Raw genomic sequence first — 8,589 nt, forward strand, 5'->3', positions numbered from 1 at the left:
CTGGACCTGAGGGGAAGAACAGCCACGGGGAGCTGGGGGACACAGACAGGGGGATGAGGACAGAGTTGGTCCTATAGTTCCCACCTGGATTTCATTTCCTGTGACTGAGTCGAGGGGCTTAAGCCACACCCTCTGTGTCTTCTAAAGCCAGGAACTGGAAGCAGATAAGAGAAATGGATTCTTTGTAGGTACAGGAAGCAGAAATCTGACACAGACTCACATCACCACCTCCTGGGATTAGAAACTCTTACTGGCCAAGCATCCACTAGGATCAAGCCTTGTCCTAAGTAACCACCATTAATTCTCTTCACTTTTAACTACAAAACTGCAAAGGATGTATAATTGCCTTCATTTTACAGGTGGGAATATTGAGGCTCAGACAAGCAGTGTGACTTCCCCAGGGTCATCCAAGGAGGAAGGGGTCGAGCCCGGGGGAACATCAAGCCTGCAGAGGCAGCCAGGTGGACCAAAAGAATCAGCATCAAGGGGCCCCCGCCTTTGGCGCCAAACACATCTGGGCTTGGATCCCAGTTCAGCTGCTTCCTTAACTGTGTGACCTTAGCCATGTGATTTAACTGCTCTGAGCCTCTAGTTCTTTGTGCACGAGTTGGCGTGAATTATGCCCATCGCCACGAGTCACCGTCAAGACTAATGAGGGTGTGTAGGCAGTGCCCCCAAGACCGCAGCAGCGCCAGCGAACAGAGAGGTAGGATCACCCTCTGGGAGGTAAGGGCCAGCCTGTCTGGTGTACCGCCAGAGCCACAAGGTCTCGAAAACCCTGACACCGAATAAATGGCTGTGGAATGAATGTGGGTTTTTTCCCTATTGAAAGGAAGCAGATGCTCATAGAACATGAGAAATGGAAACGCATTTTTGAAATGTCACGCCTAAGTCCCACCTCCAAAAAATAATCGCTGTTCTGCTTTTTCTTTTAGGTAAATCATTTGAGTCCCGTGCATTCCTCACCTCCCAGCCAAGATTTGTGCCACTCATATTTCAGCCTAAGTCTTCCCAGACAAACTGAGCCAGAGGCTGTCCCGACGCGTGGACCTCCCTCCCCTGCAAGCCCGCCGGAGTTCCAGGGGAAAGGGAGACCCTGCCCTGTGTCTGCCACCCTAGAGCAGTCAAGACGGAAGACTTCTCCTCCTGGGAGTAGTGGCCACCCAAGCGACTGCGGCTTTGGAGTTGCCACCACGAGAAGAAAGTGACCAACCAGACCCTTCGGAGCAGAAGCCTTAGTTAGGGCGGTGTGTGTCGGGGGGTGTGGGGGGTGTTTAACCAAATCACCTGGAGAGGTGGTCCTGGCCCCTCAGCTGACCTACAAGGCTCTTCATGTCCTGGTCCCTGCCTGGTACTCGTGCTTTCCTGCCCTCTCCACTGCGCCCCAGTCACTCCAAACATCCCCACAGGTCCCCAATTCATCAACTCCCCTTTTGTTGATTATCCCTCACCATAAAGTGTTCTCCTCCTAGCTGAATGGCAAACTCGCATTCAGCCTTCAAGGTCCCATTCAGGTGCCACCCCTTCTGAGCCAGGAAGCTTTCCCCAAGCCCCAAAGTTAGTGAGGTTCACATACCCTGTTCCCATACCCCGTGGGCTTGCCCCCACGACTGTCCCACCACCCTGTTATCACAGCCTGCTTACTTGGTGCTGGGGACAGTGGCACAGTGGGGAGCTGTCTGGTCCCAATTCCTTTTTTTTTTAATTTTTTTAAAGATTTTATTTTGTTTATTAATGAGACAGAGAGAGAGAGAGAGAGAGAGGCAGAGACATAGTCAGAAAGAGAAGCAGGCTCTATGCAGGAAGCCTGATGTGGGGCTCGATCCCGCGACTCTGGCATCATGCCCTGAGCCAGATCTGGCCCCAATTCCTGATCATCTGCCCTAAAGATGTGTCTACACTCCCCAGTATCTCGAACTGGGTCTGGAAGAGGCGGGCTCACCGAATGTCTGGGGCAGGGAGGGAGAGAGGATGTAAAGGAGAGAAAGACACGGTGGGTAGATAATAGGGTGCTGATTGGGCCTTTCCCATGGGAAGGAGCACCAATGATGCCATACCAAGAAAGCTGGTGGCAAGCAGGGTCAGCCAGCTCCTCCCTGGGCCACCACCTGTAACCACCTCTTGCCAGGCATCCTCCATCTAGGACCACTTGGGAGGGGCGGGCCGCGGAGGCCTTGGGCCAGGTGAGGAGCGACGTCCACCGTCAGCCAAGAGATACAATGCTCTCTTCCTCCAAACGAAGCAGAAGGAAGGCGTCCAGGAGAATCGCTCCTACAGACATGGGTGCCCGCAAGAAGTGGACACTGGCTCTACAAGCCCGCAGGTGCTGGCTGGGTGCAGAAGCGTGAGGCATGGGGGTGGCCCTTTGAGGGCTGGAAGTATGTCCCCCGAATTTGAGGTGTGAGTGGGTAGGAAGTGGTGATGCCCGCAGAAGCCTGCACTTGGAAAGGAAGACAGGACCAGGGCTTAGGGAGCCAGGAATTAGATGGGGGAGCGAAGACCCCATGCTGGCTTTCGTAGGTCCTGAAGAGCACAGAAGAGGACCTCGGGGCCCCACACACATGAGCATAGAAGTTAAGGATGAGGCGGGAGTTCCCTGCGGCTTCGGGAGGCCACCAGCCAGGTGACGTCACACCTGCCAGCCGAGGAGCTGCAAGTACAGACCCCCCACTGGCAGGAGAGGGAAGCTCAGCTGGCATTCCCTGGGGCATCCTGGGGTGGAAGTCGCCAGGGTGACCCTGGACACTGCCCCTGAGGATTCCGACTCCCCTTCCACCCAGGGACCACAGCTGCCCAGCAGCGAGGAGGAGCCCTACGGAGCCAAAGCAAAATCTATCCATTTCACTGGGAGAGGACGAGCCCAGGGCGAAGGTGTCCACACCTCCCGCTCTGGGAGACATGGGGCCGGAGGGAGACGCGCTGCAGGGGAGCAGCCTGTCCTCCTTCCCCGCGTACCAGACCGCAGCGGGTTCCAGCAATGGCAAGCACCCAGAAGTCGCGGGGCAGCCCCTGACTTCCTGAGAAGCAAAGGGGAGATTCAGCAGAGCACAGGTAACACCACCAGCTGGGATCCCTCACAGAAGCAGGTACAAGGAGGAAAGGCAAGGAGGTGAGCGGCGTGCTGCAGATGAGGCAAGGGAGAGACGGGGAGGCCGTCTAGGCACTGGAGGTCAAGACCAGGTGGCAGGTGGCCAGGCGCTCCTCAGCGGCTGGACAAGCACTTCTCTGACCCCGGCAAGTGGGCTCTCGTGTCCCAGGAAAGGGTGCGGCTGGTGTTCTCATGCCTGCCGCCCATCAGAATCACAGGGCCAGTCTTCTAGAAGCATCCACTCCAGAGCTCACTCTAGACAGACAGACCCTGGCTGGGGGAGTGGGCTGGAAATGGCCTGAAATGTCCCCCACCGCCCGTAACTCTCTTGCCCCACCATGGATGAGAACCAGGGGACAAGGCGGTCCTCCAAGGGTGCTCTGTGGACCATCGGCATCACCCAGGAACTGGGAGAAATGCAGATTCTCAGACCCCGCCCCCGAGGCAGTGGATCAGACACCCTGGAGACGGGGCCCAGCCGTCGGTGCTGATGCGCGTCCAGGTGATTCTGACTCGGGTCAGAGTGCGAGACCCACTGGACTAGACTATACCTGGAAGGGGAGCAGGGGAGGAAGGGAAAAGGTGATGGATGGGCTGAGAGACAGGGCCCCAGGTTGGGCAGGAGCCATAAGGCCCTCTCCAGGCAGCACCCCAGGACCCCGACTCCCCATCAAGGCCGTGTCCATCCCTCGCCAGCTCTTGGGCTCCCGGTACACAGCTGAGCAGGCTCTGAGCCGTAGATGTTTTGCACTGCAGAGGGGTTTGCTCCATCACACAAAATGCTGAGCTCCCCGTGAGCACCATCTGTTTACTCACTCTCAGCTTCCCAGGCATGCGTGGAACGAGGAGAGCTGCTTGTGCTCCCATCACCCATCTCAATTAAATCAGCTGGCTCCTCAAAGGGCAGCGCTGCACAAATGGAAACCAATAATAACAATTTACTAATTGTCTCTAAGCTGGAGGCACCCTAATGCCCCGTGGACAAAAGAGAGCGACTAAAATTCTCCCAAATTCCAGGAGCCAAGGCCGTGCCCCAGCCCCAGCTAGGAGGGCTGCAGGAGGAGCATGCAAGTGGCAGGGGTGCTGTGCTGAGGACCCGAGGTGCAGAGTAGAAGGAAGGATACAGTGAGGTAGACAATGATGGGGGCTCAGAGAACCAAAGCAGGGAATGGGCTCACCTGCCGCCCCGCCCCCTGTCTCCCACCCATACTCCCCACCCCCTGCTTGCTGCTGCAGGCAGTCACACAGAAGCTCAGCCTGCAGTGGTTGAACTCTTGGCTTCATCTCTTACCCAGCAACTCTCTTTTGTAACACCTCCTCCAGGAAGTCTCCCCAGGCTGCTACGTGAGGAGATGGGCTAAGCACACAAGCCTGGAGCCACACATCAGGAATGACCCGTTCCCAAGCCTTAACTGTGCCTCACAGGTGAGGAGCCCAGAGCGCAAAGGGGTGCGGTTGACTGGAGGCCAGCATTCAAACCCAGGTCTTCGGGCACAGGGTTCCTCCCAGGGGTTCCGAGAGAGGAGTGCATGGGGGGAAGTCGCCGTTCCTTCTAAGCACTTGCTCCTTGAGTGTCATCCTATCAACTATTTCTAAGGTAACAAGTGACAGGAGTGTTGTTTTGACTGTGGCAAAGTCATAATGGAGAGCAGCGTACAAACAAGCCCGTGTGGCAGGGAGGGCAGGCCAGTGCTGTTCCCAGGCTCCCTCCCCGCCGCCGGCCCCACCTGGACCACCCCCAGGCTCCCTCCACCGTCTGAGGCTCTGCTCCTCTCTAGGAGCTCCTAATCTCCCATTACCAGCTCCCAGACCCACTTATGGGAGACTTGACAGCTCCCCGTCTAGACTGCAGACTCCTAAAGTCTTAATTGCTCTTTCATCAGCGGAGAAGGGCTGCTTCTTCGTCAAGCAGCCAACCACTCAGCGAGTCCTTGTCGAGCTCCTACAGGGTACCAGCCACGCAGGGGATTCAGAGATGTCTGAGGATTTGATGGATCATCCAGGGTCAGGGGAGGACAGTTCAGGCGCTGCCTGGGCTGGGCCTCATGCCAGAGACTGGGCTTCCAGCGCCAAGTCGGCCCAGGCCATCTGGGTGCTCCCCTGGCCCCCCGGAGAGGGGAGGCAGGGAGGGAAATGGGCCGCGAGAGGCCTCCTCACATGGCTTTTCAAGCACCTGGTCACAAGCACCTGGCCTTGGAGTGCTCAGAACTAGGTGCTTCGGCATCGCTCCCCTCAACGGAGAGGCTCCCCTCCTCTGTGGAGTGCTTCCTCGGTGCTGGGCGCCGTGCTCCACCTGCACGGGGTCCTTGACCAGGTGCAACAGACCCTCTAGGGGACCCAGGCCAACGTCCCCTCAGTCTAGTTCCCGCCCTGTCCTAGCCGTGGGCCAACTAAAGGGCAGGTGTTAGTGGGTGCCGAAGTCCCCTGGGCGCGGCTCCCACTGGGCACGGCTCCCTGCGAGTGGGTTCTGCGTAACCCTGCCTCCTCGGCGGCCTTCCTCCCGCAGAGGTCTCCCACCAGGGCCCTGACGCACGGCGTGGCTGCCACCACCCGGCTCCATGAGCTGCAGCTGCAGCTGGGGGTGCTCCAAGCCTCCTGGAGACAACTAAGGCAGGAGTCCAAGGGCACCCCTGATCCCTGTCCCCAAAGGGCAGTTCTGAGGGGCTCAGTGAAACCACCAGCTCCCCTTGGCATTCGGAGCAAAAGAGAAGAGCCCTCCTTTGTCATCATTCTGGAAAGAATGGCTCTTGGGAGGCAAGGCCCTGGGTTGTCACAAACAGGACTGTCAAACTGAGAGCCACTTATTCATCTCACAATCGCCTAAGTGCCTCTGGTTTAAAAAAAAAAAAAAGAAAAAGAAAAAAATAATCGATTGTGCACAACATGGCAGCCCTGGGCCTGGCTGCTGCCTTCAATCCCCACCAGCACCCTCCGCAGTGGGGAATCTGGGCTCAGATGACGGAAAGGACTCATTCAAGTCACCCAGCAAGTTCGGGGCATGCTGGAACCCGGCCCCCGGGGACACCCTGCCCGCTGCCTCTGCCACTGCTCCCCAGCCTCCCTGGGCAGGGGAAGGCCCTGGCCTCACTGCAGGCACCCAGGGGCCTCGCTGTGGATTAACTACCCAAGGCCATGCCTCCCTCTCCACCAGCCGCCCCTGTGGCAGCTATTGCAGTCAGGATGAAAGAGAGCTGCAGCAAAGCCAGCAGAGCTGCAGCCATCAGCCATCAGCCATCTCTCTCTCTCTCTGCCAGGATAGCGCCAGGTGCCTCTCATGGGAGGGAGGATGTCGATGCCAGGATACGGAAGCTAGAAGGGAAGAGGGGAGGGTTGGAGGGGCCCAAGTAGGTCCACAGGGCACCCTGGGAGGCTGGGAGGGGGAGAGAAGAAAGGACACTGCTAGACACAGGCCAGGTGCTGCTCCCTAGACTGCAAGGGCCAGGGAGGGTGGGGGTCCAGTCCCTTCGGCATGGGGACCGTGCTCCCCCCCGACACTGGCCATATTTCTGTAGGAAAGCCCCATGGTGGCCTCATAATGGAAAAGTTAGGGCTCTGCTGTGCTGATATGTCCATCAAACCTGCCCCCGAGGGGAGACATGGTGCCTTCCAGAGCCGAGAACAATGGACACCCAGCTGAGGGTGTGTGCGTGCGTGTGTGTGTACATGTGAGTGTGCTCCCAGACACCGCCGAAGGAAGAGACCAATTTAGAGCATCAGAGGCCAGCCCACTTTGCATGGCTTCTAGGAGGCATGTACGGTAAATAAGGATTCAAGAAAAGAAATGTTGCATCATTCAATTAATTTTAGCCTTGAATCGTAGTGGCGGGTGCGGAGGGGGGATGGTGGGGGGAGTGTAATCAATACCAAGCATTCAGCTTGCTAACATGAAGCACATTTCATACAAAGCTGGACATTTTTCTCCTTGTCATACAGAATTATCTTAATTATTGTTTCAAGGAACAGCCTTATATAGCATCATCTAGTAGTCCGGGAGGCGGCTCAGAAACTCGTCACTGGAATAATTTATGATTTTTCTTTCTAACATCTTGGTCTTGTTTGATATGCTTGCCATTTCTCCCTGACAGGGAGGTCGATTAAATCACATTTATATTGTAAACGTATGCATTGCTTTTTACCCAAGGCGCTGGATGAAGAGATACAGGGGCCCCAAGGGAGGGAGAAGCCAATCCACTTTCATATTGCAAATTTCTGCTGTTCGGAAGAAATGAATGGTTGCCAGGGAGAACTGGGAATTACTTGAGGATGCAAAATGTTATTTTAGAATCCTTTTGAGAGGGCTTTTTTTCCCTCCCCCATCTCCTCCAGCATTTTCACTTCTCCAGCTGCTAATGGAGGCCAGGACCGGTCCCTACGCACAGGCGGAAGGAATGCACTCCACCGGCATTCTTCAGGGGATCGGCCGGGCCAGATTTGGGCCCGGGCGCCCTTCAGCAGCCTGCCTCTTGGCCTCGGCAGAGGCTGGGGGCAAGCCGAGAAAAAAGGCGCTATTCACGTCTTGCGAGGCATTTCATCCGCCCATCCGGGCTAGATGGGGCCACTCTGCAGGCTGCCAGTCGGATTTGGTGGGGGGCTTTGTAAATAGCAGAAAGTGTTGGAAATGAAGAGGGGAAAGGTCATTAACAGGGGCCAGGAAGAAGTGACGCCGCACCGTCATTAACCTAACCGAACTAATTAGGAAACATTCAGGTTTTATAAATTATGCAAGACGCTCAATTTATACTTTTTCAAATTCCTACCATAACATAGATAATGAGGGAACATTTACAGTAACAGCGTAACCTAATCAAGAAACCCTTTCATTAGCATGAAATCTTCCAACACGGTGTTTGCGAGCACAACAAACGGAATTATAGATGTCGGGGGAGGCCGGGGGGGAGGGCTGGATTGGGGGAAGGGCTGGACGGGAATGCTGATTGCACATTTGGCAAGGCCTGGGGCCCTAAGAAATCTCCCTCTCCCACCCTCAGCCTGAAATAGAGTTTTCCCAGAGCTCAGATCTGCGAAAGGGCCGGAGGGATCTGGAAGGTCCCCGTGACTCCCCAGCTCACTCTGGGGTGTGAGTCAGCCCGTGGGTAATTTATAACTCCCCTCCTCTGTCTGGATCCGCTAATCCTGGAAAGACTGATAACCAGTGCAGAGCAGCCCTTACTACAGGCTGAAAATCCTCCCTGGAGGTCATGAGTCAGCCTCCTTCTGAAGGTTCTAGCCTCTGTAAATATCCAGCAAATGCCTGAAGTTCCATCCCCAGTGGTGACTTTGCCTGGGTCTTCTGAGCTCACTGCTAGTGGACAGAAGGCAAGGGGTGCAGTCCACGTGCCATTTCGAATCCCGGGTCTCAAAGGGATCCCACCACATGATCCAAGATCGGAGGAGCCAGGTGAGCCTCTCTCTGGTAAGAACCCACTACCTCCCAGGGAGGTAGCTTCCCTGCTACATGGTTATAAGGCCCTTCGAAGGCTATCAGAGGAAATGGAGAAAAG

This window comes from Nyctereutes procyonoides, unplaced genomic scaffold (genome assembly GCF_905146905.1).
Source record: "Nyctereutes procyonoides isolate TBG_1078 unplaced genomic scaffold, NYPRO_anot_genome, whole genome shotgun sequence".
NCBI lineage: Eukaryota > Metazoa > Chordata > Mammalia > Carnivora > Canidae > Nyctereutes > Nyctereutes procyonoides.